The following is a 26,218-nucleotide window of genomic DNA, read 5'->3' as shown; positions in this document are numbered from 1 at the left end:
TAATAAATTCTCAACAAAGTGGATGTAGAAGAAATGTACCTCAACACAGTAAAAAACATATATGACAAATCCACAAATAAGTTAATAAGCAATGGTGAGAAGCTGAAAATTTTCCCTCTGAGATCAGGAACAAGATAAGTATGCTCACTCCTGCCAAATTTTTCAACATACTATTGGGTGACATAGTGGAAGCAGTTGGGGGGGGGAAAGAGAGAAAGAGAGAAAGAGCAACCAAATTGGTAATGAAGAAGTAAAACTCCCTATTTGAAGATGCCATGATATTATATATAGAAAACCCTGAAGAATCACCAAAAAAACCCTATCTGAACTATTAAATAGATTCAGTCAAGTCACAGGATATGAAACAAAGAGAAATCAGTAGCATTCTTATATATTAATAATGAGCTATATTATATTATAATTATATATTAAAAAGAGAAATGTAAAAAATACCATTTACAACTGCATCAAAATTAAGAATAGCTATAGAAATCTCTCTCCCTGCTTTTAAACTACACTATGAAGCTATAGTAATCAAAGCAGTATGGTAGTGGCAACAAAGACATGGAACATTGGAATAAAATGGGGAGTCCAAAAATAAACTTGCTCACATATGATTGCTTAATCTATCATAAAGAAGACAAGGATTTAAAATGGGGAAAAGGCAGTTTTTTCAATAAATGGTACTAGGAACACTAAACAGCTATGTAAAAAAAAATTAAACTGAATCATTACCTTACACCATATAAAAAACAAATCCAAAATGAATTAGGGACTTGAATGTGAGACTTGAAACCACAAAACTCTTATAAAGAAAATATAGACAGTAAGCTCGTTGTCATCAGTCTTAGTAGTATTTTTTGAACCAGTCTCTTCAGGCAAGAGGAACAAATGCTGAAGTGAACAAATGGGATTACATCAAACTAAAATCTTTTGCACGGAGAAGGAAATCATCAACAATACAGAAAGGCAACCTACTGAATGGGAAAAGACATTTGCAAATCATACATCTGATAAGGGATTAATATCTAAAATATATAAAGAACTTATACAACTTAATATGAAAACAACTGATTAAAAATGGACAAAGGATATCAAAAGACATTCTTTCAAAGAAGACATGCAGATGGCCAACAGGCATATGAAAAGATGCTCAACATCACTCACCATCAGGGAAATATAAATCAAAACCACAATGAGGTATCACCTCACTCCAGTTACACTGGCTATTATCAAAAAGACAAAAGATAACAACTGTTAGCAAGGATGTAGAGAATAGGGAACCCTCATGAACTTCTGGTGAGAATATCTGATGCAGCTACTATTGAAAACAGTATGAATGTTCTTCAAAAAATTAAAATAGAACTACCATATAATTCAGGAATTTGACTTCTGGATATTTATCTAAAGAAAACAAAAGCACCAATTTGAAAAGATATGTTTTCTATGTTTATGGCAGCATTATTTACAATAGCCAAGATAAGGAAGCAACCTATATTCATCAACAGATGGATTGATATAGACGATGTGGCATATATATATGTGTGTGTGTGTGTGTGTATACACACACATAAATTATACATGTGTATATATTATATAATATATATTATATATAGTATGTATATTATATATATTGTATGTGTGTATACACATACACACAAAATGGGATATTACTCAGCCATAAAAAGAATGAAATCTTGCCATTTGCAATGACATGGATGGACCTAGCGGGTATTATGCTAAGTGAAATAAATCAAACAGAGAAAGACAAAATCATATGATTTTACTTAATATGTGGAGTCTAAGAAACAATGCAAAATAAAACAAAATGCTCTGCACATAACAAAATAAAAGCAGACTCACAGATACAGGAAACAAACTGTTGGTACCAGAGAGGGAAGGGGTTGGCAGTGGGTGAAATAGGTGAAGGAGATTATGAGGTACACGCTTCCCGTTATTAAGTAAATAAGTCATGGGGAGTGATATACAGCATAAGGAATATAGTAAAAAATTATTATAATAACTTTGTATGGTGACAAATGGTGACTACACTTCATGTAGGGATCATTTTGTAAATATAAAATTATGAAGTCACTATGTACTACACTTCAAACTAATAGTATATTGTATGTTAATTATATTTCAGATGAGATCGGGCATGTTCAGGATGGTATAGCCATAGACAGTTAATTATATTTCAATTAAAAACTTAACTCCACCAAAAAATTAATTCAATATTCCACATCCCAGACTATATTTTCTAGAAATAATTCAAAATGAAAATGATCATTTTTAGTATGATTTTATTTTACCAGTGGAAACTATGGACAACACCAATGTGTGATACTAGGTAGTAGTTAAGAAAACCATGGTCTGTCTGGAATTTTAGGCTTGTAACAACTTTTAGACAAAGAATACAAAAATGTATGTAGCATAATCTTCATTAGGATAAATAAACAGATGTAATACATATGAAAATAAAATAAAAGCTGACAGGAAATACTCCAAAATATAACTTACAATATTCTCTGTATGGTAGGCTGATGTTAAATATTTTTTTATATATTTGCCTATGCTTTTCAAATGTTCCTTAGTAGGTATGCATGGTTTTATTTTAAATAGCTTCACTTCCATGTTCCTTTTTAAATAAGGACATTTTAAAAATATCTTATTTAAATTCAGTTTGGTTAACATGTAGTGTATTATTAAGTTTCAGAGGTAAAATTTAGTGATTCCTCAATTACATATGACATCAGTACACATTACATCAAGTGCCCTCCCTAATGCTCATCACCTAGGTACCCATCCCCCCACCCATCTCCTCTCCAACAACCCTGTTTGTTTCCTATAGTTAAGAATCTCTTATGGTTTGCCTCCCTCTGTTTTTATCTTATTTTATTTTGCCTTCCGTCCCCTATATTCATCTGTTTTGTTTCTTGAATTCCACATATAAGTGAAATCATATGGTATTTTTCTTTCGCTGAATGACTTATGTTGCATAGCATAATACCCTCTAGTTCCATACATGTCATGCAAATGACAAGATTTCATCCTTTTGATTGGTGAGTAATATTCCATTACATATATATGTATGTAAACATATATATACGTATATATGTATAAAATCTTCTTTTTTAAAAAAGATTTTATTTATTTATTTGATAGAGATCACAAGTAGTCAGAGAGGCAGGCAGAGAGAGAGGAGGAAGCAGGCTCTCCTCTGAGCAGAGAGCCCGATGCGGGGCTCCATCCCAGGACCGCGAGACCATGACCTGAGCCGAAGGCAGAGGCTTTAACCCACTGAGCCCCCAGGCGCCCCTGTATAAAATCTTCTTTATCTATTCATCTGTCAATGGATGTCTGAGCTCTTTCCATTGTTTGGCTACTGTGAACACTGTTGCTATAAACATTAGGGTGTGTTGCAAAACTGAAAGATAATTTTCTTTTTACCTTAACTAATAAGTTAAGGCAATGGTGATGAAAAAAATGAAACTATCTAAACTCCTTTTGGAAGGATGACAAGAAGATCAATGCTTCTATCTCTATAATCAAGTAGAACAGTCACACTGGTCCTAGGGAAGGGGGGTGGGGAAGAAAAGGAAATGACCTCTATGCCCTTACTATGGAAACAAGGAAATAAAACGGTGAGGAGGGAAGCTGTAGGAAAAACTGATGGCTTAAGTTCTTTCTTTTGCCTGTGTAACTTTTTTCCCTGATTCCCCACTTCCTGTGCTAAGACCTATTCGAGCCCTATTTCCCCAGCAGGACTTCCTTGAACCCTCCCCTGTACTAATCTCTACTTTTGATGAATTCTATTTTATTCACTGAAAATTTAGTAGTTTAAAGCATTTGTCTCTCAATTATTTCTACTTTCTAATGCTTTATCCATATCCAAGGTCTAAGGGCATCAAGGGCAGGACACTTAGGCATTCAGTCCTCTACTGCTCATGCTCTTCAGTCATCTGAAACAATATGCTGTTATGTATACTTAGTAAGTATCTTCAGCTGAGTTCCTTTTATCCACATAGTGAGTCACTCAGTTGTCTCACTGTGAGGGGGAAAAGATTATGATGTATTGATGTACAACTGTAATCCAGCTGATGAAAAACAACTAGTCTATATTGTATGCTGACCCCACAAACGCAGTATTATTCTTTCCATTTAAGATTCAACAACAAAGATACAAATAGAACTGAGCTTTATGAGCCTCCGAAGCTCCCATCTTTTTCCACCCTGTCAAGTTGATAGAGGCAAATAAAACTCAAATTGTTGATGCATAACCTTGCTTAAGCTGAACTAGAACAGGCTATAAAGATCCACTTGTTAGAAAAAAGGTATGAGTAAGGTTAAATGGTGAGAGAAAAAATACCATTTCTTCAAGAACATGATGTCAGCAGCCTTTAAAATTCTTTCACTCTGGCAAGGATTTCTAACATCTGAAATGCAATATACATTTTCTCTAAAATGATTCCTCTGAGGAGATGATTTCTACAATGCTGAGTACACGGACTCCAGAGCCAGACAGATCTAAGTTCGAATTCTGGACCCTACACCTTCCTAGCTCTGACCTTAATCAAGTTATTCTCATTGAAGATTATTAGTAAGCATCAGTTCCCACACCCACTGAAATACAGAATCACCTCACAGAGTTGACTAGAGGCTAAAACACAATCGCCAACTCTCTAATAGAGTGCCTGGCCTATGGGAAGGCCTCTCGAAGCATTAGTAGCATTCCTTTTACAGAAACCCAACATCCTCTGCCCATTGAGAAGAGAGTAGCTCTTCACTTGACTTTACAATCCAGGCCCTCTGCACACCTTTATTTCAGTCAGGGGACACAGGCAAGGGCCCTGTGTCTGATAATGATTCATATGATCATGTCAAGTTAGGCTTGAGAAAATCAACCTCTGACCCCAAACTGAAGAGAGTTCCTCAGAAACATTTCTCTAGAGACTGTAAAAATCAACAACTGCCATCTTTAAACACAGGACCAGCATCAAATTGCTGTCTGTACCAGAGCACCTAGCAGAGAGCTTGACACCAGCCAGCAAGCGATACTAGGGATGTGGCCCAATTCATTCAAACTAAAATTCCTTCTCGAAGATTTTATAACAGGAAAGACAGAAGTAAAAAGGTTCATATCTGATCTTCTTTTTTGTTTGTTTGTTTTTTAGTTTTGGTATCAGTCTCTAGAGATACAGACCCGACCAAGGGCAAAAGCAAGCTGTTCCACATCTGGTAACAGTTCTGAAAAGGCACTCTTCACACATTCATCTGCCGAAGAGTGACTCATGAAATTCAGAACGTGCTAAGATTTGGTGAGGAACGCTTCATATAAAATTAACATAAGCAAAAGGTTACTTGAGGGAACATTGCACTACTTTTTTAGGTGACCCAGTTTTGGCTAAATTTGGAAAGTTGGCTGATTCTTCCCTTTAAAACAGATCTCTCAGAAATATAAGATACTATGAAGCCTTGGGGCCCAGATCTTTGCTGGGGCAGCAATAGTGGGCAGGGCATTTTGGGAAAGCCAGAAATTGTGGGTGTGTCTGGTCCCCTCATGTTGCCACTGAGATCACCATTTTCCAAAGTGTGGTTTGTGAGGACAGAATCAGAAGAAGAGAACTCAGACACTACAGACTGTTTAACAAAAACTCAAATAGTGGTAAGTATATGCCAAGCGTTATTTTAAGTACTATACAAGTGTTTATTCCCATAATAACCCTACAAGATGCTTACTATTTTTACATCCATTTATGGATGAAGAACTCAGAAATAGAGAGGTTAACAAATCTAGTAAATGGTAGAACATGGATTAACAAAAAGGTAGGTTGGTTCTAAAACACTGTGTTCTTGATCCTTATACTACCTTTTCATATTATGTGATGTTACTCCATGTAGTAAGACAGCACCTGCAGTTTGATTTCTGGCACAAACTGACAATTGTGTGTGAGAGGCAATATACTGGAGAGGTTTAGAATGCTAACTCCAGAGTGAACTGTTTGGTTTGAATCCTGCATTCTGTGCCCAGGAACTAAGTGTCCATTGGTAATTTAGTTCATTTCTCTGTTCTCCAGTTTCCTCATCTCTCTGTTGGGTACAATAACAGACCCTATGTCATTGGGTTTGGAGGATTAAATGAGTTAACACATATGAAGTACTGAGAACAGTACCTGTTTCACAGTAATGGTCAGTGATCAGTAACTATTACTGTTTATTAAGAAAGAGAGATATTATCTTATCTTTGGGTTACAAAAGAAGCACCATGATTCTTACCGATTTTTGTGAGAAGACACGCAGAGATGGAAGAACGTCAGCATTGGTGTTTGATAGACTGGTTAAGGTCTCACCTCTCAAAGTTATTTAGGTTGTAACCTTGGGCTTAGTTTATTCATCTCTGAGCCTTAGTTTATTCATCTCTGGAGTGGGTTAATACATCCTTGACACAGGTGAGGAGAGAATTAAATGGGGTAATGCGTATAAAAATATGGGAACTGGAACCTGGTTAACACTCAAGTAAGAGTAACAGCTTCCCTGCCTTCTCCAACAATTACACCTTTATAAACTATTGCCATACTAATTGTATGCTAAGATATATATGCAAGCATCACCACTGTAGTAATTTTTTAAAGAAAAAGCTGTAAATTACCCAGTATTTATTAGTGGGCCATTGATTAAATACACTCGGATTTAGATATAATAAGATATGCAGATAGGAAAACCTTTTCTTTCCCTATATTACCTCTGAATATTGCCATATTGCCATTAATATTTGTTTTCTTCTTTATGCTGTTGTATTTTCTAAACTTTTCTATAATAAATATATTAAGACAGTCATAATTAATGATAATTATTGTTCTATAATGAACATATATTACTTTTATAATCAGAAAACAAACACTTTAAGGACTATTTTAGCAGTACTTTTTTTTCTTTTTCTTTTTCTTTTTTTTTTACTCTGGATACTTCTTAGGAGTCTTTCATGTAAAGGACACATGACAAAACAAACAAACAAACTTTCATCAATATGTTTGCCATCATTAGATCATGACCCAAACCTGAACTACTCTAAAGGAGACATCAGGTGGCTTGTTAGGCTCTGCAAACTGAAAGACATGAAATCCACTCCACTGCTGATGAAGGGGATCAAGGAGTAAGCCAACGGTGGAACACCTGAGCCACCAGGTCAATGGCAAACCCCTTTCACTGTCTAGCCCCAGTCTGGTGACAACACACTTGTCTCTCTTACTCTCTTACACTTACTACCATAAACTCGCCAATCCTGCTTTTGTAGCTTTAGACAATTCACCTCTGCTGAAGAGGCAGACTAAGCCAAGGGCAGCAGCTTGAGTATGCAGCCCTGACCATTCACTCCCAGACCAGCATCATAGTCAAACACACATTCATCCCTTCTTTCTCTTTCCTGTCTTATATATGCTATTTACCTGAAACATTCTCCTCCCTTTCCTTCTAAGCTTCTTCAACAGGATCTTCCTTTTCTACTGGCCAGTGAAGGTGCCACTTCCTTTAGTCTATCCTCACACTTTAAGCTGGGATATATGTTCCCCAGTGGTATATGCCTCTGTTTGAGCTAATCACCACCCATTTTCAGTTATTATTTACATAATGGTTTGTCAAACAATACTGTAAGAATTTGAAGCCTGGCATTATGTATTACTCATAGCTTTTAATACAAATCAAATGTTTGGCACACATTTCAAGCTCAGCAAATGTTCTTTGCATGAACTGCATGAAAAAATGAATGGTAAATGTGGAAGTGAAAGGTCCATATGGCACCTTGTACTTTCTCAGTAGAAAAACAAAAACAAAAAAGAAAAACACCATTGATTAAGAAGGAAAGAAGGTAAGCACTTAGAAGTGAATGGATGACCAGACTATTTGACTATTGAACAGGATGGCTGGGAGCATATATAGACAACAGGGATAGTTCGTGAGGCCTCTGGAAACCTGATGGGGTCAGCTACTTGAAGAACCTTAAATTTCCATCACTATGATCTCCTGCCCAAAACTCCTGGTTTTACAACTCTGCCATCCACATGCCACTATACTACTATATTTATCGTGGCCCAAGTAGTGGTCCTTAGAAAGAAGTGATTATAATCATTAAAAAAAAAAACAAATAGCTAGAGAATCTGCTATACCTATAGCTCCCTCCTAAGAACAATTACATTAATAGGGTAGGAACTACAAATACTTTTCTCTACCAGTCTTGCTCACTGAAATACTATTTGACTATTGGTAGATTCTACAGAGAAAGGAAACAATGTATAACAGCTTTGTGCCAAAAATGTTCATGGCAATGTTGCTGTATATACTAACAAAATGTTGGAAGCAATCTAACAGTACAAGTGGGAATAGTTAAATGAACTGATACAATGGCACTATTATAGTGAGACCTTTTTCCCCAAGATATATAATTTTTTACAGCTTTATTGAAATACAATTGACTTACTATAAACTACACATTTAAAGTGTACAATTTGAGTTTTGAGCTATATAAATTCCTGTGAAACCATCGGTTTAATCAGGATAATTAAAAAGCTTCCTTGCACACCTTTGTCATCTTTCCCTTCTACCTCTCCTCATTCCTAAACAACCAATTTTCTGCTTTCTGTCAGTATAATTTGAGTATGATGTTTTCCACAATTTTACATAAGTGGGATTCTATGGTCATTTTTCTATTTTTTGGGGGGGGCTCTGGCTTCTTTTATTCAGCATACTTATGGATTTATTAAAATAACTTTATAAAACTATAAAATAATAAAATAAATAATAGTATATTCCTTTCTGTTGTTGAGTAGTATTCCATTACATGGATATGTCACAATTTCTTTACCCATTCTCCTGTTGATAGTTTTCGGGTATTTCCACAATTTTGCTAATACAAATAAAGCTGCTATAAACATTCAAGTACAATTCTTCTTGGACTTAGGCAGGCATCTACCTTCACTGTGCTTCCTTCAGTACCAGGAATGAGCAGCTTAGCAGAGGTTGTCTACGAAAGTGTTTACAATGTAATACTAAGTGAAAAGGCAGGATTTAAAGTAGCCCTATGAAAAATGCAAAGGAGAAAATACACTAAAATTAGAACAGCTGTTTAATGTGTGTGGGACTATAGGCAATCTATTTTATTTTCTCATTTTATGAATGTCTTATAATATTGTTCTATCACTTTAACTATTTATAAAATAAAGGGGGCAAATAATAATCCTTGTTAAACATTTACTATGGGTGGAATTATTTATATATATGTATACACACACACGCATTACACTTTATCCTTACAATAATATTATGACATACTTAAAGAAGCTCAGTTTCACAGATGAGTCAACCAAAGCTCAGAAAGACTGCATCATTTGCCTAAGACCCTGTCATTAGTAATTAGAGCCACTGTGATTTGCATTAAGGACGACCTAGCTCCACAGGTCTTGTTCTTTCCTACCTCTTCTGTAAACCCTTAATCCTGTGTACTATATCACATATCTTTATAAAACAGAGTGCATGCACGGGACATTAGGCATTCCTGAAGGCAAGCGTAACGAGGTGATGGAGAGTCCACGAAATCAGCTTGCAACGCAGTGCTCTGTGAGGCAGCGGCTGAAGGAGAACGTGGCACCACGCTGGGAACTGGCTTGATCTAATTTGAATTCCTCCAAGCAACACGATCAGGACAAGTGCTCTCTCTTAATGTACCAAGATTTCACACAATGTTCATGATAACCAAATCAGGAAGGAAATACTGGTATTTTCTATCCTATATAGAACATTAGGCAATTTACAAACACCAGATAGCAGTTTATCACAATCATGCCAAGAAAATCTCTGTGATCTAAGTTATCAAAGAGAAGCTCAGTTCCTGGCAGGTCCCCTTTAAAATTTCAGATGAAGCCAATAGCTGTAGCCAGCTCCCTCCAGAGAGAATTATTGGCTCCACCATGAAATAGCTATTTGTCTTGGGCCAGGTAGTGAATTCTCTCTGAGATTTGACTTCTTTATCTATAAAAGAAAGGAAATAGTACCTATTAAAAGAATAGGTTTTGATGGTTAGTTGAGAAAAGTCATGTAACAGTGAGCATGATGCCCTGAACATAGTAGGTGCTCACTAAATATTAACAACTCTGATTATTGCTGCAGTTGTTGTCAATGCTATTCTTAATTGCCACAGGCTCAATGCCTAATTGCCAAGACAAAATGATGAGCTGGGAAAAATACAGAATAAAAGTTTTTAATTCTTCTTTGGAATTCTTAAAGCATTTTTAGAACCTGCAGGCTAAGCTTTCCTATCTCCGCTCATTTAAATCAATGGTGGAAATTCCTTGCCCAAGGATATCTAATGATCACACTTATAGCACTCACAGCAAGAACACACACTCTCAGCTTGAAGTGACAACCAGTAGTCACCAAGTTGGAGGCAATCATTTATTTTTCCTGAGCCTCCTGTTCCTCAACTGTAAACTAGGCCCTTGCCTGCCTAGTCATCTCATGGTAATTCCATGGTGCAGATGGAAGGAGAGATATGAACACATTTGATCAACTATAAAGAACTGTAAATATGTAACAACTGTTTCAGATAAAGTGAGATAGGAGAAATGGCATTGTATATTACTTATTCATTTATTATTTTTTCAATAAATAGGATTTCAGTGTTTATCCTCTGCCTGGAACCCTGCCAGAAGCTAGGAGTACAGAAAGAAAAGGGCACTGAGACCAGTAAAGAAAAGCAGATTTATAAATAAGTAAACACAGTTTTTTTTTCAATCTTTTGATAGACAAGTATAGAGCCCAGAGAGTTGGGGGAAAGGCAAGAGAGGCAAGCAAAGGCTTTAGGAAGCAGGTAACTTGCAACTCACAGGCAATGCAAACAAGCACAAGAAACAGTGTGAGCAAAATGTGGGAGGGGTGAAAGGAGTAGGAGGTAAAAGGAAAAGGATTAAGATTAAGGTTGGAGAGACAAGGAAGAGGGGGATCATGAGGTGCCTACAGACAAAGGTTACACTGTTTGAATTTTAACTCATGTCAAAATAGAGAAACAGATTCTATATAATAGAGAAAGCAGGTTAGATTTGCATTTAGAACAATCTCTTGTCAGTAAGGTCAACTATAGTAAGGGAGACTGTTTGACTTAAGGTCAGACAAGTACTAACTAATAAAACACACACACACACACACACACACACACACACACACACACACACACACACAGGTTAACTGGTTCATTTCCTTATTTTTAAAACACCTTCCTGTCTACCTGATTGTTATGGTAAACAGAATCATCTTGAGATTATGTGAGTGTAAGAGTTTTAAAAGAAGGAGAACGCTGTATAATGTGAGAGGTGCAATGGCCATTGCTATTTTGTCTTGCCATTTTGACCATCTGGACAATCAATTCATGTACAGGAGTTGAATCAATTGTGGCATAATCTACATCTGATGCAACAAGCCTTTCAAAGTAGCATTATGAGCCCTGCCACTGTTTTTCATAGTTCATGAATTAATCCAATAAGAAGGAAGTAAACATAACTGATAGAACTCTTAAGTGAAAGACACACTTAATTACTCGGCCAAGCACTCAAGCAAGCTCCCAATTCATAAGGATAATACAGTTCAATGAAATATTTCCCCATTGATTTCTTCTGTCCCTTCTAATTGCTGTGGGAGAGAGACCTTCGTGAGTTCCATGGAAGGTATTAGGTGTTATGATTATAAATTTGGAGTGGGGGAAACCCATGAAAAATAAGCGTGGCTTTAGTCTTATTAGATGAGTTCAATAGTCACATTAAATATAACATAAACTTGAAAAAGTGACATGAACCTGTACCGAACACAGGCACCTTACACACAGCAGACTCTCCATAGATACAGACATGGAAGCAGAGTCACCAGACCATTTAACACCTACTAACAACGGCTCTTGGTCATGTAAAGTGTTAGTTCAAAATGTAGGGAAACGCTCACTACTTAGCACTCTCATTTAGAGATAAAGGTAGCTGTGTTTGTGAAGGTGCTTAGCAAATCTTCAAGCATCACATAAGTTTAGAGTTTTTATTACTGTTAGCTTCAGTTCGAAGTTGACACAGAAGATTTTTTTTTTACCCTTTTTTGTAGATGAGTAAACTAACGCACAGAGGAGTTAAATAATTTTACAAAGCAACACTGTTAGAAAGGTGAGTCACATCTCATTGTCCAGTTTCAGGTATCCTTCCTTCCATTTCTTTTATGTTTTCATTCATTCAATAAACATTACAATATCATTAGGGTCATTACATAATTCCTCAATCAAGGTTAGCACTTTCAAAACCAAAGTGAGTACTATTAATCATGACCTGGAGAAAACTAGAGATAAAAGCCAGGACGGTCTTGGGCACCTTAGCTGCCATCAACTGAACATTTATGCCCCCTCAAAATTCAGAAGTTGAAACCTAATCTCCAGTGTAATGGTATTTGGAGGTGAGGTCTTTGGGAGGTAATTAGGTCATGAGGATGGAGCCCTCGTGAACAGGACTAATGCTCTTATAAAAGAACCCCAAGGTGGGACGCCTGGGTGGCTCAGTTGGTTAAGCAGCTGCCTTCGGCTCAGGTCATGATCCCAGCGTCCTGGGATCGAGTCCCACATCGGGCTCCTTGCTTGGCGGGGAGCCTGCTTCTCCCTCTGCCTGCCATTCTGTCTGCCTGTGCTCGCTCGCTCTCCTCTCTCTCTGACAAATAAATAAAATCTTTAAAAAAAAAAAAAAAAAAGAACCCCAAGGAGTCCCATTGCCTCTTCTGCCCTGTGAGAACATAGCAAAAAGATAACTGTCTGTAAACCAGGAAGCAGGCTCTCACCAGGCACCAAATCTGTACCTTGATGCTGGATTTTCCAGCCTCCAGAACTGTGAGCAACAAATTTCTGCTTATAAGCCACCTAGTCTATGGTATTCCATTATAGTAGCCCCTGAACTAAGAAATTAGCATATTTGATCACCGTAAGTATATGCACTGGAAATAGAGGCAGAAGTAAATACCAGCCTTTTCTCTCAGAATCTGACGGGGAAAAAAAAAAAAGATAAAAACAAGCAATGAAAGTGATGCAGTATTGTAAAAGCTAAAAAAAAAAAAATACGTGTAAATTGTAATGGGAATTCGAAAGAAGGACACTTAAACTATTCTTTGGGGGTTAGAAAGTACTTTAAAAAGAAGTGATATGTTTCCTGAAACCTAAAGGCTAAAGTATCCAAATAAACAGTAAAAAGATCTGAAGCAGCAGACAGACTTTAAAAAGTTAACATATTCAGGGGTGCCTGGGTGGCTCAGTGGGTTAAAGCCTCTGCCCTTAGCTCAGGTCATGATCCCAGGGTTCTGGGATCAAGTCCGGCATCCGGCTCTCTGCTCAGCAGGGAGCCTGCTTCCTCCTCTCTCTCTGACTGTTTCTCTGCCTACTTGTGATCTCTGTCTGTGAAATAAATGAATAAAGTCTTAAAAAAAAAAGTTGACATATTCAGGGAATTATAAGTATTTTGATATTTAGTATAGTGAATACAGATTAATATTGGTAAGTAGAAGGAAAGGAAATTGAAGATCTGAAAAGAGTTCTGTTCTTGGGGCCTTCATGCTTTTGCCAGAGATTGTACTTAATCCTGAGGGCTACTGGAAGATTTTTAAGCAGAGAATCAACATGATCAAAATCTGCATTAAAACACCCCCACTTCCATCAGTCTTGCAAACAAGGCACTCACTCTAGTGGACCCTCCTTCTGAAAATGCATCTTTGTCTTGATAAATTCTATCATGCTTTCAATGAAGCACAGACATGTAACAATGTGAGAAAAACTAGCAAGACCAAAGCAAACAACAAACCATCAAGCAAAACCAGAAAAGTGGGCAGTAGGAAGTAAAAGCAAGGAATGCCCTGAGGGAAAATAATGTTTTCTGGGCTGAGATGAGAGAACATGAGAATCTAAAATTAAGCAGGTCCCCTAAAAGGAAGCAAAGGGGACCCAATTCCAAAGAATCTAATCCTCTGTGGAAGAAAAGAAGAAAAAGGTTTGACTCCTCAAAATTCTCATTATTTAAGTTCAGCAAAAATACAAAGTCATCACTAAAGAGACATTAAGAAACAGATTACCCTGAGAAACAACAGTTTCAGAATTATAAGGAACTCAGATATTAAGATTATCAAATATATAACTTAAAAATACAGTGAAAATTTTAAGGAAAGAAATACAAGCACAAAGTAACAAATATCAATAAACCCACTACTCAAGAGGGAGAGTACAAACAAATCTCTTTGACTTGTTAATAGCTTAAATAGGTAGAAATTTAGCCATGGACTAGAAGATTTGAAAAAACAAACAAACAAACAAACAAACAAAAACAAAAAAATACTAGTGGGATGCCTGGGTGGCTCAGGTCATGATCTCAGGGTCATGAGATCAAGCCTCACTGTAGGCTCAGTGCTCAGAGGGAAGTCTGCTTGAGATTTTCTTTCCCTCTCTCTTTGCCCCTTTCCCTGCACTTTCTCTCTCAAATATATAAATAAAAATCTTTAAAAACAAAAAAATCGCAAACATGGCCTACTGAATGTAGTTAAAAACTTAATTCCAATAATTAGAAAATACACATTTTTCTCAGGCAAACAACAATAGTAAATTACTGACCACATTTTAATCTAAAATAAATTGAAAAGGATATTTACCATAGAGTGTTTTCTGGACATTGTTTTATTAAATCAGAAATCAATAACAGTGGGTGCCTGGGTGGCTCACTGGGTTAAAGCCTCTGCCTTCGGCTCAGGTCATGATCCCAGGGTTCTGGGATCGAGCCCCGCATCGGGCTCTCTGCTCAGCAGGGAGCCTGCTTCCTCCTCTCTCTGCTTGCCTCTCTACCTCCTTGTGATTTCTGTCTGTCAAATAAATAAATTAATTTAAAAAAAAAGAAATCAATAACAGAAAGGAAAAATCCCCATATTTTTGGAAATTTAAAAAATGGTTTTCTAAATAATTCTTAGATCAAAGTAATCATAAATCTTTGTAAAAGGTTTTATTTGAGTGTTAATAAAAAAGACTCATATAAAATGTTATATGATGCCAATGTATTTAAAATGTTTCCAGGGAAATGTATTTAATGCTAATATAAAAGAAAAGGGCTGATTCAGGAAGCTAATCAACTGCCTCAGGCATTTATAAAAATAAAAAAAAATTAAACTCAAAAAAGTTAGAAGAAAAGTGATAATAATAACAGCAGAATAATGAATCTAAAACAAAAAGAATCAAAGCAAGCAAGCAAACAAAGGAAAATGATTTACACAAGAAATACAAAGTGGTTTAACTCTCACAATTCAACCGATGTAATTAATCGCATTAACAGAATAAGGATGAAAAATCACTATGATCCTTTCAATACATATGGGGGAAGAGATACTATTTATTATTAATCACAATATAGGAACCTGATGGAAAATTTCACAAAAGTTTTTTGAAGTTATAATTTTTTAAAATGATTTACGGAAAAAATAAAAAAGATTTATGGAAAAAATAAAATTATTGAAAGACATTAAGATCTAAATAAATGCAAAAATAGTCCAACTTTATAGATATGAAAACTTTTCCTCAAAAAAGGCTGAATCTTCCTAAATTAACATATAGGTTCAAGCAAATACACTGATAACCACAACAGGAATTTTGGTGGAAATTTCCAAGTGCATTCTAAAATGCACACCAAAGAATAAAACTTAAATAAATTCAAATTAGTTCTAAATCAAAATAATGCGGAAGAATTTGAGCTATTAGACATCATGATTAATTATAAAGAATTTTAATTAAGATAGTATGAATTTGGCACAGGGATAAACACGTTGACCAGTAAAGCACGATAAAGAACATAGAAACAGGCCCACATAGTACAGAAATACAATATATTAATTTAGGTATCTTGAAAATAATCTGTGGACAGCACTTAAAGTATAATTGAATCACTATATTGCATACCTAAAACTAACATTACACTGTAGGTTAACTAACCAGAATTTAAATAAAAACTTTTAAAAAAAGAAAAAAAGAAAGAATTTAAAAAAGAGAATAATCTCCTCTAGTACGTGTGACTATAAACCATTATTTCTAAATTAAGAAAAACATAGACAAATTAAAAATGTCAATAAAAAAGTGCCCTGCCATTGATAGACTCCAGATAATAAACTACAATGAGATGAAAACAAAAAGAATATACTTTAAAAAAGAAATATATGTCAGAGTGTGCAATGAGAAAGGGAGGAGGAGAGAAGGAGAAGGGAAGGCTATTTAATAAACAGTGGTGTGAGAATTATTTATTTATTTGGGAAAAAGAATATACAAGAATCAACACCAGATTGACTAAACACTTACGTATAAAAGAGAAAAGTTAGGGGCGCCTGGGTGGCTCAGTGGTTAAAGCCTCTGCCTTCGGCTCAGGTCATGATCTCAGGGTTCTGGAATCGAGCCCCGCATTGGAGTCCCCGCTCAGCAGAGAGCCTGCTTCTCTCTCTCCCTCTGCCTGCCTCTGCCTACTTGTGATCTCTATCTCTCTGTCAATTAAATAAATAAAATCTTAAAAGAAAAAAAAGAGAAAAGTTATAGTTTGATATCTTTATGACCTTGATACAGGAAGATATTTCTTAAACAAAACAGAGGAAGTTTCAAATATCACCAAAGAATTGATATGTTTGCATACACTAAAATCGAGAGCTTAAATTACAATGTAATCAATGTAAACTACCTATAATCAATGGTATATCAATATCCTGAAGGAATAAAACAGATAAACTATAAAGGAAGTGCAATAGAAATGTAGGAAAGCAGCACTGAATACAGAAACAGAAACATGAATGTTGAATAAACATATTGAAAGATCCCCAGTGTCACTCTTCATCCAGAAAATGCAAAGTAGGTGAAATGCACAATGGCATGTTACACCCTGCTACATGGGCAAAAATTAATGTCAGTCTGGCCAAACGTTATATTGATGAGACTGTAAGAAATGTAGACTCCTTGACACTTCTGGGAGGCACGTGGCTAAGCACAGCCACTTTGGAAAACAACCTGACATTATCTTGTAATATTTAACAGGTAAACACTGCAGGACCCAGCAATTCCAATCTTAGGGAAATTCTGTGTACGGACACTAAAAGAGATAGGCAAGAATGATCATGAACATTGTTTGTAATAAGGAAACTGGAAACAATCTAAATCTTTATTGGCAGGAGGATGGATATATGAATAAATAATTGTCCACATAGTGAAGTACTACACAGCAATAAACAAGAACGAGGTACCACTACACACGTAAACTACACACGTAACATGGGGGGCTTAACAAGTTCTACCGAATGAGAACAATGAACTGTAGAAGAAGGCGGTGAAATAGAACTTGGGACTAGCACACAGGTACCCTCAAAGATATTAGAGTTGTTATAATCCTTAACTTGGAAGAGGGGAGAGGGGTTTGTGGTTATTTCTTACCCTACTTTATTATTTTCACACATGATATTTTAAAATTTTGTCAACTGTGACACCCTCAGTAGTACAAAAGTCTCTTCAGAGAATGAAATTCAACAGCCAAATCACTAGCTGTTGTGAGAAAAATGAACTGGAGGAGAGGAAGGCTAGAAGCAGGGGGTTAATTAGGAGGCTCTTAGAAGGCTAAAGAAGATGGTGATTCAGCCAAGAGTGGCTATGACTACAAAGAAGGGATGGGTGGATTTCCTCCCAAAGGTGGGATCACTGTGTTGTAGATCCATTCGCCTGAAAAGTGAATGAGCCTTCCGTGGTATGTCATGTTACCTCATTTGTTAATTTAGCGAGCTGAATATTTATGAGGAGTCAAAATTAATTAAAGTACATGGAGAAATTTCCTGAGGTCATCAACAAATGTTCAGAGATAAATAGGTACATAAGCAATTTAGAAGAGCATCGAAAGAAGGGGCTACTGGCTGATTCACTGACTGGCTGGTCAGTCCCTTCTAATAAGCATTCAAAATTACCCGCCAAAGGTGAAGGCAGCTATCAATCTGATCTTACTTAGACTGATCGAAATGGGTAGTAACTGTGTCCTGGGAAGAACAGTGCATGCGAGATAATTAGAAGGAAAGGGGGTTTTGTGTGCTTAGAATATTTCCAAGCTGAAAAATGTCAACATCTAGAGCTGGAAAATAAACCTACTTAACCACTAGGAAGCTTGGGTAACCTATAAAGCGGAAGCTGCTTGTTGAAATTGCACACTGATAGAGCAATTTTTTAAAGCTGCTATTAGAAATTTCAAAGGCCAACAAGTAAGTGAAAAGGATAAAACCCTTGTGCATCGCATTCCACACACACACAAAAAAGGGCATTGTTTGATGTAATTTACCACTTAATAGTTTATCTGCAGAGAATGTGTGGCTTTGTATTTAGGACTTTTGCTACAAAAGCAACTTTTGGAAAAGCTACAATGATTGAGGGCGGAGAAGTGTCTTCTTTTGTGCCAGGAAAAAAAAAATATTTTGGAGGTACCTGTACCCTGAATGACTTATTTTGTTAATAGTTTTTATAAATAAAATGTTTTAATTTCTAGTTTGCTACCAGAAATAGTCTTTCTTGACAGAAGTGTATGACTGCATAGTGTGCTCTACAGCAGCTCTCATATACTGATACTGAGTATCATGAGGGGAACCAGGCTGTTCATAAGGGTTCTTTAATATGAAATCCAAAAGATATCAGATTCCTTCATAAGAATCTGATCCCACAATGGATTAAAACGCTTACATCTGTACTGATTACTGAATAAATCCCAACTTTTACACATACTGATCTTGGCTAATGAAGGGACCAGCACCTTGTTAGTTGATTCAAGAAAGATGGGAATTCTACCTTGAGGGTTGGGAGAGGGAGAGGGCATGTTAAAGGCGAATTTTTGCAGCAAAGGTGACTGTTTAGCTTGAAATTGAAGGATGAGTGCATTCTATTGTGTTGAAACCAGTATTATAGGCAGAAGAAACAACATTAGAAAAAAAAAATTAGACATAGTCATACAATGAGGAATGGTTTTCTAGGGCTATAGAGCACAAAATTAATTGAAGGATCAAAATGGCAGACCAGGGGCCCCTGGGTGGCTCAGTGGGTTAAATCCTCTACCTTCGGCTCAGGTCATGATCCCAGGGTCCTGGGATCGAGCCCACATGGGGCTCTCTGCTCTGCAGGGAGCCTGCTTCCTGTTCTTTCTCTCTGCCTGCCTCTCTGCCTACTTGTGATCTCTGTCAAACAAAAAAATAAAATCTTAAAAAAAAAAAAAAATGGCAGACCAAAGCCTATAACATGGAAAGCTTTGAATGGTGTAGCTCTGTTTTGTAGGAAATGGAGGATTTCAGCTACTATGACACCTCAAAGCTCTTTCAAATCTATGTTGGCCATGGTGGTACTAGAGGAGCTTGAGAGATAAAACAATTCTGGATCTTCTATCACTGTAATATCTCTTGTGTCCTCTTCTTCCTTTCTAGTCTTTTAATCTCTAACCTAGTTCAAGTCCTTGTTGGTTCTAGCCTTCTAACTCTCTCTTCATTTTGTCTCTGCTTTCAAGAGCATCCTATCAACTGCAGACAGAAAATTCTCCCAAACACAGCTCTTTAACTGTGGTACACTTCTACCTATTACTACTACTGTTAGGATCCCTATGGATGACTAGATATAACCCCAACAAACTTAGTCCTAAGATTTCCTACTAATACTCATTTAATTATTCTGTTCCCTCCATCATATGCAGGATGATCACTGTGATGACCCTGTCCATTCTTCTCAAGAGAGGAAATTGGGAGGTTTTCTGATCTCCCCAACACAAACTCCTCCTCTCCATATTCAAATTCTATTCATTAAAGCTCAATTTAAGGAATACTCTTTCCATGACATCTTCTGTAATCTTTCCAGTTGTATATACATTCAGAAGCAACCAATGTTTATGTTGTGTTTTCAAGTTTATATAGCATTTTATAGCTTATGTAGAACTTAAATCTATGAAAGTATGGCAGAGTTAGAGCAAGAATACTATATTTTGACAGATTAGGAAATAAAAGAATCAGAGAGATTTTGTGACTTAGTGTTAATCATAGATTTCCTGAAACCAAATCTCATGTTCTAAACCCCACACAAGGGACGCCTGGGTGGCTCAGTTGGTTAAGCAGCTGCCTTCGGCTCAGGTCATGATCCCAGTGTCCTGGGATCGAGTCCCGCATCAGGCTCCTTGCTCAGCAGGGAGCCTGCTTCTCCCTCTGCCTCTGCCTGCCATTCTGTCTGTCTGTGCTCACTCTCTCTCCCTCTCTCTCTGACAAATAAATAAAATCTTAAAAAAAAAAATGATTAAACCCCACACAATATTCTTAACCTATTTTATTTCTTAGGAATCTTCCCTACATACATTGTTTTGATGATTACCATGATCTGGTTTGTTTGTTTGTTTGTTTGTTTGTTTTTTACACAATCCATTAACATAGCATTTAAAAAATAAATGTGTGCTAAAGTTCCTACTTCAAATAATTAGACCAGTTTGAAACTCTGTCTTCTTCTCAACCACCATGGTGCACTGACCAGCTTTCAACCACAAAAGAATCATTTTTCTCTCCATGTGTTGTACACATACCTCAGAATTGCAGTGCATCTAATGCTGCATCGCAATTCCTTTAGTTACCCATCATTTCTTGCCAGTTCCTAAACCAGTCCAGTGACTGCAATATATTCATCTTTTTATCCTCAGTGTCTAGCTGGGTACTCTCACACTGTAGACACTTGAGGAGTATTTGTTGAGATGCTTCCTAGAATTGTGAACTCTGATGGATAACCTTTGAATAACATGGACTATGGCCAGAAATTCACATGTTTGGTTCTCCTACCTGAGTCAAAGACTGGGGAAAGAAATCAAGAGATAAGGTCTAGTTTCTAGGAACTGTACTGCTTTTTAACAGAGCTCAGGAAGGTTTGGTATGCATGCAATCCTATTATTTCTACCCTTCCTATGTCCACAGAACAGAATGTCTGAGGTGTTAGGAATAGCATTACACCATTCCTATTACTACTTCCACTGTCCCTACCATCACTATCCTATCTACAATTAATTCTAAAATGGGATGAGAGTATATTCCATCAAAAGGTTAATTCTATAACTAAAATGACGCATGTAAAGCATTAACACACTGCCTAGAACATAGTAAGCATGTAACATCTGATTGTTACTGTTTTATTTCCATTCTTTTTTATTATCACCACTACTAGAGTAACTATCAGAATGACCATTGTGGCTATAACTTCTATGAGTTCTTACATATGGAACATATATTGTTCAGACATCGTAGCAGATCTGGCACATACATGATTGCTCATCCTCACGGCAATCCCACCAGGTCCACGCTGTCACTCCCACTTAACAGAGACAGAAACTAAGGACCAGAGATTTGCTCCTCAAGATTTTCCCTGTGGCATCCTGCCTCTTATTCATCATTAGCACTTCCAGGGTCCCTCATTTTAAGATTATCATAATAAAATTCTTCAATAATGAAGTTGCCTCCAGAAGGGGCCTAACCTTTCATCTAAATAGATCGAAGTTGCCTCCAGAAGGGGCCTAACCTTTCATCCAAATCCATCTAAGTTTTAATATCATCCCCCAAACCCAGTGCATCTCCCATTATTCAATGCAAAATACTCTGCCATGAAGTCTACTTTATTCATTCCTGGCAATTGCAACAGAAACAGAAAGTAGCAACTGGGCTGAATTACAAAACTGTCTGCTCCAATTTCTCTGTACAAGCTACTTTTGTATTACTTATGACTAGTTCCCATCAAGACTGGGCTAATTATGTAGTTTCCCTACTCAAGGTTACTCTGTAAGTGTCACCTAGAAATCAAATCAAGTCTGGGGTTTCTTTTGGGAGCATTTGCTCATAACTTCCAGTACTCTGAGAACACAATCTTATGATCCATGAAATAGATCTTCCAGGTGAAGGCCAGACCCCATTTCTATTGGAGGAAAATGATAAAAATACTAAAACTTCAGACAGGAACACATTTGGCCTAGATTACCTTCACTCAAGACCTGAGTGGCAGACACTTTCCTAAAAATATCAGTACATTGACAATTTGAAGTCTGAGGTTATCCAAAGTTTTGACTGTTTCCTTGATTCATCAAACCCTGCACTTTTCCCATAATAAGCCAGACCACAGCTTAACATGTTTTTTTTTTTTTAAGATTTTATTTTTTTATTTGACAGAGATCACAAGTAGGCAGAGAGGCAGGCAGAGAGAGAGGAAGGGAAGCAGGCTTCCTGCTGAGCAGAGAGCCTGATGCGGGACTCGATCCCAGGACCCTGGGATCATGACCTGAGCTGAAGGCAGTGGCTCAACCCACTGAGCCACCCAGGCGCCCAGAATCATGTAATTTGAAAAGCCTAGATAGCTTTTGGATCATAAGAGAATAATCACAGCTATAGTCTATTAATAATATCAGTATTTTCTCTTTTCCCAAACATTTTAAGTATGAAATTCAGGATAATCTTTAGGTCAGGGATCTAAGGAATTAGGTGTCAGGCACAGAATATATTCATTGCCGTTGTCTTTCTTATAATAATCACAATTGTAAGTGCTATTAGTTACAGAGGATCAATTATTTTGAAACTAGTTCAGGTTTAGATGTATTATCTTTATTGCTATGAATATAGAGTAATAAAGGTATATTTAATATAGGTATATTGCCCCATACTAAAAACTGTGTCCCTCTTTCAACTGTACCGGGAGATCTTAAAAGAACATACATATAACTCATCAGTAGTTTCCAAATTTACATTGTGGGGAGTAGGAGGCAGATTATTCTCTGTGGGGAGCCCTTATCTCTGGCACCCTGGCAACAGAATCCTGGGCAGAATTCCTCTTCCCTTCAAAACCCAACACTTCTGGTCCTTGAAGACTGAGGTGGGAGGAAAGCCATGGGTAGCCGCACAGCAGTGGGAAGGTCCACTCTATCTGGAATCCTCCTCCACATCATTGATTCATCTAGCAAATGCACACATTTGGAAGCATGTGGGACCTGGGGCGGAAAGCTGGAGGAGCCAGTCACTGCCCATGACTCAGAGGTCTGAAGGCAGCAGAGCTTTTTTGGCATGTGAGAATTTTTTTTTTTTTTTTAAATCACATCCTATAAACCCTAAAAAATGAAAAAGATACTGCTTAGAAAACAAGCAACAAGGCTCAGGCTGTGGAAGTGCGAGGCCAGTTCTGCTCCATAGTGAGGAAGAGTTAAGGGAGAGGGATAAGTACAGAGACAGTAAGCCCAAACCACTGCCCAGGGTTTTCTAAGCAGCTCTCTAGAAGTACTCTCCTCTCCCCGCTTGTTATATTTATACTCTCACTCTCTTTGGAGGCCAAGTGAGTCATCAACTACACACTTAAAATATCCAGAACACTGTATAGCAGCAATCTAACACTGGCAACTTCAGAAACATTTGCTCCAAACACAGGCTATGCACAATCATTTATTCAACAGTCTCATTTGTTATTCATTTCTTTTGTTTCATGTTTCATTTACCAGTAGTAAGTTGAATAAAAAGCTTCCTGAATCTACAAAATTCCGGGGGGGGGGGGGGGTGCCTAATTCTCAACTCTGCTTCTCTGAACTTTTACAGGATTCACAAGACTTACTACAGAAATTAAATTAGCACATGATTGTGTAATTCTATATTTTTCTATTATTACAAATTAACACATTTTTAAGCATTCTCCCAAGAGTGCTGCAGCAGAAATTTCAGTAAAAGTTCACATCTAAAAGTAGAAATGTAGGCTGTGGAGAAAAAAAAGACCTGAGTTTGAATACTGCTTCTGGCCATCTACTAGCTGTGTGACCACAGTAAATCACCCAATTCCCAAACCTTCAAACACCTCTTCTGAAAAAGAGGGAGATAAGTATAAACTTTTAAACCCCCATGAGCCACTGTGAATAGTAATTAGCAGAATGTATATAAATCTCCTAACATGAGACCTGGCACATAGCTCCATATTTCTCCTTGATCTCTACCTTCCTCTTTTAGAATCAATGGTTTAACAGCACCAAGCACTGTTCTCTATTATTCCAAGGTCTCTGTGTCAAGCATTGAATGTCTATATGTCAAGCATTATATTACAAGCTGGCAATGTAAAGAAATTATGATACGATTTCTGCCCTTGAGGGATTCTGACCGGACCCTTTTAACTGACCTTCAAACAGACCGTTGATTTGAAATTCTTTTAATAAAGGAGTTAACTTGGCTGTGTTATCATTTTGTCCTAGAATATCTCTAGCTCTTCATCTCCTACCGGTCTTGGCTCTATTACGCACTCTTGTTGTAAGAACTATGTAAATCTCCTTGAATTGGAGGAGTTCTTGCTCATCTTCGTGCCTTCGCAGAGGCTATATCTGCTGCTTAGAGTACTCCTCCTCTTTGGACTCACCCAGGAGATCTGGGTGAATTCTCTCTCAAAAACTTTCCCCAGCTTTCACCTGAGAAACTCGAAGAGCTTTACCTCTCGGCTGTCATGGCAACCCATGTAAGCTTCTGTCTCAGAAGTCAGTTGGTGGGTTGAGGGGAGGATGTCAGTTTGTCTGTCTCCTCTATATAACAGAGACCTACTTGAGGGCAGAGATTTTTTTTTTTTTAATTATTCACCTTTGCGGTTCTGTACACAGCGAAGTGCCTGGTGAATAGCAGGTGATCGATAATTGTTAAATAAATAATTGAATAACATAACAAATGGCTAGGCTGTGGTCAGGACAGCAAAAGAGAACAGGTAACGAGGATCTGCCAGCACACAAAGCAGATTTTGTCAGTTCATTTGTCCAGAACAGCTCCCATAGCTTTGTGCACAAGGCCAGATTTCTCTGACAAGAACATTTGGTTTCCAAATTACATACCGCACAGCATGAATCCTTCCTTTCCTGCAACTGCCTGTTAATTATAGTGTCACCTTTGCTCTGTCTTTTCCTGAATTTCCTAATCCCTGAGATACAACAGCCAATTTTACTTAGTTAGGGTTTTCTGACCTTAAAAAGCAAGTCTCTTTGCCCCCAACCCTTTTGCACAATCTGTTAAAAAAAAAAAAAAAAAAAAAAAGCCAGCAGAATCTGCTCAGAGTTCACAGATACTATAACATTATTTTAAAAATTATTGAGAGAAAAAAATACTCCCCTTTGTTTCTTTCTTCCTTAATCACATGTAATAGCAAAAAGCTGCCCGCTCTGGGGAACAGCTGGGGGATGCTTGTGCTGTCACTGGCAACGAGAAACATCTTCGAGCTCCGGAAATTGACAGCACCTAGAAGCCAAGTGAGAAATTCAACTGCTGAATTCATTTGATCTCACTGGCAGAAGTGCCTAGGAAAAGTTTCTGTTCTTCGTGCAAAAAAATGGAAGACTTCAAATTCTTTCTTGGGTTCTACGATTAACAAGTGTTCTGACAATCCTTTAGTCCTTCTCTACCTTGGAGACATACTGGACCTATCACGCTCATTTGTGTCCCCAGGGCCTAAAAGAACTTGATAGGGTAGGTGCTCACAAAAACAATGATGATAAATCGATAAATCATGGGGAAGGAAGGAAGAGTATGGTCAAGGAAGGAAAAAAGAGTGAGGAAGAATAACAGAGAGAGGGCAATGAGCTCCCGGGAGAACTGTTGAGGGGGAAGAAAGGGAGAGGTGGAAGGAAAGAGCGTGGGAGAGAATGAGGAAGGGAAGAAAGGGAGAATAAGCTCCTCACACCTTTTTCTCATAACCTTACAAAAGACAGAGTCTTAAAATAAAAATAAAACAAAACATCTCCAAAACACTTACAGTGACTGTGAGTACAAAGCTCCCTCTCCAGACAATTGTCTGCCTCCTAGGGCAACTGGGGTAATATAGAGACACTCAAGGCATATCAGGTTAGCTTTACCCACCCCTTGGCTTGGCCAGCCTGAGAAGGCTGTCCGGCTCCAGCGATGAGTGATAAATCCCTAGTGCCCCTGTGACCATACCCCCTACTCATGCCCACGAGAGATGATCACACCATCTACTCAGCCTTGGAAGACCAAGTGATTTCCTCATAGCACCTAGGAGAGAGGGGAAAGGACTGCAAGAACCAGAGTCTGAAGAAACTACTCAGGAGCAGCAACAGGGTCTCTTAAAAACTGGAGGAATTTCTCCAGCCGGTTTCTGAGCCCAGAGGCTAGG

General features: G+C 37.4%; 1 protein-coding gene across 5 annotated transcripts in view; it reads right to left on the bottom strand.

The window, feature by feature from the left end:
• The window catches only part of DLG2 (discs large MAGUK scaffold protein 2), a 2,065,329-nt gene that overhangs the window by 1,086,335 nt on the left and 952,776 nt on the right, over positions 1-26,218 (bottom strand). The gene's annotated exons all lie outside the window — the stretch shown is intronic.

The sequence above is a fragment of the Lutra lutra genome, chromosome 10, assembly GCF_902655055.1.
Source record: "Lutra lutra chromosome 10, mLutLut1.2, whole genome shotgun sequence".
Taxonomy (NCBI): Eukaryota; Metazoa; Chordata; class Mammalia; order Carnivora; family Mustelidae; genus Lutra; species Lutra lutra.
This window is presented reverse-complemented; position numbering and strand designations above follow the sequence as displayed.